Genomic DNA, 4,412 nt, shown 5'->3' with positions numbered 1-4,412 from the left:
GAGCATGCTGCCCAGCCAGGGAAACTGTGCTTTTTCCACGGAACTGTGCAACCCATGGATTGGAAGATCCCACTTGTGAACTCATGCCACTGGGCCTAGGGTCCCACCCCTGGAGCTGCACAGATTCTCAACAGCCTGTCAGCTAGAATCACCTTAAGCCTGCTGAGTTCCCAGTAGGGAGGGGTGACCAGCAACACAGCTGCATCTGCCTGTTGCCTAAGCCATTTGAGCTCCTTGGGGAAGAGGCAGCAGCCAGCACTGGGACAGATAGCTGCCTAAGACACTATGCTCCCTGGGAAGGGGAAGGGTGGCAGCCATTTCTAAGCTTCAGGCTGTATTTTTCCCTTGCTGGAGCCAGGGAGGCTGGACAACTTATTCCCAAGAGGTGTCCCCCACAGCCCAACACACCAGCTGTGGCAAACTGCAACCAGAGTGCCTCTACAGGCCTGCCCTGACCCATTCCTCCTCACTAGGCAGGGCCTCCCTTCACAAACTCCAACAACTCCAGCCAGGGGCTCAGAGACAGAATCGTGATCTTTCTGGGCCTGAGTCCCTAGGGGGAGCGGCATCCGCAGTCTCTGGACCAGCAGATTTAGCCTTTCCTCCTGGTAGTTCTGAGGAATCCAGGCAGCCCAAATGAGTGAGTTTTTCCCCCAAAAAAGGACAAATTGGAAAAAGAGTCAACACCCATCAGTATGCTGTATTCAGGAGACCCATCTCACATGCAGAGACATACATAGGCTCAAAATAAAGGGATGAAGGAAAATTTACCAAGCAAATGGAAAGCAAGAAAAAGCAGGGGTTGCAATCCTAGTCTCTGACAAAACAGACTTTAAACCAACAAAGACCAAAAAAGACAAGAATGGCATTACCTAATGGTAAAGGGATGAATTCAACAAGAAGAGCTAACTATCCTAAACATATATGCACCCAATACAGGAGCACTCAGATTCATAAAACAAGTTCTTAGAGACCTACAAAGAGATTTAGACTCCCACACAATAATAGTGAGAGGCTTTAACATGTCCCTATCAATATCAGACAGATCAGTGAGACAGAAGATTAACAAGGATATTCATGACTTGAACTCAGCTCTGCATCAAGTGGACCTAACAGACATCTGCAGAACTCTCCACCCCAAATCCATAGAATATACGTTCTTCTCAGTGCCTTATGGCACTTATTATAAAATGGACCACATAATTGGCAATAAAATACTCCTCAGCAAATGCAAAAGAATGGAAATCATAATAAACAGTCTCTCAGACAACAGTGCAATCAAATTAGAACTCAAGATCAAGAAACTTACTCAAAACCACACAATTACATGGAAACTGAGCAACTTACTCCTGAATGACTCTTGGCTAAATAATGAAATTAAGGCAGGAACCAAGAAGTTCTTTGAAATCAATGAGAACAAAGAGACAATGTACCAGAGTCTCTCAGATACAGCTAAAGCAGTGTAAAGAGGGAAATTTATGACACTAAATGCCCACATCAGAAAGCTAGAAAGATCTCAAATCAACATCTTAACATCACAATTAAAAAGAGCTAGAGAAGCAAGAGCAAACTTATCCAAAAGCTAACAGAAGACAAGAAATAACTAAGAGTAGAGCAGAATTGAAGGAGACAGAGACACAAAAAATCTTCCAAAAAATCAATGAATCCAGGAGCTGTTTCTTTGAAAAAATTAACAAAATAGATGGACCACTACCTAGCTTAATAAAGAAGAAAAGAAAGAAGAATCAAATAGACACAATAAAAAATGATAAAGGGGAGGCCGGGTATAGTGGCTCACATTTGTAATCCCAGCACTTTGGGAGGCCAAGTTGGGCAGATCATGAGATCAGGAGATCGAGACCACAGTGAAACCCCGTCCCTACTAAAAATACCAAAAAATTAGCCAGGCGCGGTGGCAGGCGCCTGTCGTCCCAGCTACTCAGGAGGCTGAGGCAGGAGAATGCTGTGAACCCGGGACGTGGAGCTTGCAGTAAGCAGAGATGGTGCCACTGCACTCCAGCCTGGGCGACAGAGAAAGACTCCATCTAAAAAATAAAAAGATAAAGGGGTTCCGCAATGGGCGGCTTAGAAGCAGAGGCTCTTTCACCTATACCTACTGTAACTTCTCCACCTATGGACCCTAAAGGCTACTGCTGCTACTATAAGGCCAGACAGTTGCTGTCTCAGCTCTAGGATGCAATTAAAAAACAATGGAATGGAAAAACAGTGCTGTAGTCATCTTATAATATACCCCTTGTCAACAATGTATACATTCCTGCTAGGTGCCATATTCATTGCTTTAAGCTCAAGTCACATATTACTGGTGAAGTATGCTGCCAATGAAGAAAACAAGTATGATTATCTTCCAACTACTGTGAATGTGTGCTCAGAACTGGTGAAGCTAGTTTTCTGTGTGCTTGTGTCATTCTGTGTCATAAAGAAAGGCCATGGCTGTTGTCGTCTCAAATTTTAGCATTATAACAACAGCTCTTCTATTCAGGATAGCGCTGAAGAGGCATCTAAACTGCATCCAGTGGGCTTCCTTCCTGATTTTATTTTTGTCTATTTTGGCCTTGACTGCTGGAACTAAAACTTTACAGCACAACTTGGCAGGACATGGATTTCATCATGATGCCTTCTTCAGCCCATCCAATTCCTGCCTTCTTTTCAGAAGTGAGTGTCCCAGAAAAGACAATTGTATAACAAAGGAATGGACTTTTCCTGAAGCTAAATGGAACACCACAGTCAAGGTTTTCAGTCACGTCCATCTTAGCATGGGCCATGTTCTTATTATAGTCCAGTGTTTTATTTCTTCAATGGCTAATATCTGTAATGAAAAGATATTGAAGGAAGGGAACCAGCTCACTGAAAGCATCTTCATACAGAACAGCAAACTCTGTTTCTTTGGCATTCTGTTTAATGGGCTGACTCTGGGCCTTCAGAGGAGTAACCGTGATCAGATTAAGAACTGTGGAATTTTTATGGCCACAGTGCATTTTCAGTAGCCCTTATTTTTGTAACTGCATTCCAGGGCCTTTCAATGGTTTTCATTCTGAAGTTCCTGGACATTCCATGTCTTAAGGGCCCAGGTTACCACTGTCATTATCACAACAGTGTCTGTCCTGGTCTTTGACTTCAGGCCCTCCCTGGAATTTTTCTTGGAAGCCCCATCAGTCCTTGTCTCTATATTTATTTATAATGCCAACAAGCCTCAAGGTCCAGAATACGCACCTAGGCAAGAAAGGATCCGAGATCTAAGTGGCAATCTTTGGGAGAGTTCCAGTGGGGATGGAGAAGAACTAGAAAGACTTACCAAACCCAAGAGTGATGAATCAGATGAAGATACTTTCTAACTGGTACCCAAAGAGTTGGCAGCTCTCTCGAATCTTATTTTCACATTTTCAGTGTTTGCAATATTTATCTTTTCACTTTGATAAAGCAGAAATGTTTTTAAATCATAATATTATTTGCATATATCTGGCTACTCCCTAAATGGTTCCATCCAAGGCTTAGAGTACCCAAAGGCTAAGAAATTCTAAAGAACTGATATATGAGTAACAATATGAAGAATTCATTAACATCTCAGTACTTGATAAATCAGCAAGATATATTTGCAGATTATTTTCCTTGGCCTTCAAGCTTCCAAAAAACTTGTAATAATCATGTCAGCTATACCTTATATATACACATAGAGATCAATTTGCCAGATATTCACAATTACATAGTTCTGGTTCACATGCCAAAGTCTTCCCTTTTTTAACATTATAAATATATAGGTTGTCTCTTGAATTTTGAGGCCCTAGAAATAGTCATTTTGCAAGTAAAGAGCAATGGGACCCTTTCTAAAAATGTTGCTTGAAGGACCTAAATACCTGGCCATACCATAGATTTGGGATGATGTAGTCAGTGCTAAATATTTTGCTGAAGAAGCAGTTTCTCAGACACAAAATCTCAGAATTTTAGTTTTTAGAAATTCATGGGAAATTTGATTTTTGTAATAATATTTTGATTTTTAAATGTTGGTTCCCTAGTCACCATAGTTACCACTTGTACTTTAAGTCATTTAAACAAGCCATGGTGGGACATTTTTTTCCTTAGTTTGAGTATTACAAAATCTTGATGTCATTACTCCTGAATTATTACATTTTGGAGAATAAGAGGGCATTTTATTTCATTAGTTATTAATTCAAGTTGTGACTATTGTATATCATTCCAGGAGTTGAAATGCTGGCTTCAGAATCATGCCAGATTGTCAGTAAAGCTGATACCTAGGAGCTTTTAAAGGGATCCTTTCAAAAGGATCACTTAGCAAACACATGTTGACTTTTACTGATATATGAATATTATTACTCTAAAAACAGAAAGACCAGTAATATATAAGTCACTTTACAGTGCTACTTCACACTTATAAG

The 4,412-nt window shown here is 40.9% G+C and overlaps 1 pseudogene; it reads left to right on the top strand.

Moving 5' to 3' along the window:
• The first annotated feature begins 2,215 nt into the window (after nt 1-2,215).
• On the top strand, nt 2,216-3,356 carry LOC111542841 (annotated as a pseudogene).
• Nucleotides 3,357-4,412: the final 1,056 nt, after the last annotated feature.

The sequence above is a fragment of the Piliocolobus tephrosceles genome, chromosome 11 (genome assembly GCF_002776525.5).
Source record: "Piliocolobus tephrosceles isolate RC106 chromosome 11, ASM277652v3, whole genome shotgun sequence".
Lineage (NCBI taxonomy): Eukaryota > Metazoa > Chordata > Mammalia > Primates > Cercopithecidae > Piliocolobus > Piliocolobus tephrosceles.
The sequence above is the reverse complement of the archived record's forward strand: the minus strand, read 5'-3'. Positions and strand labels throughout refer to the sequence as shown.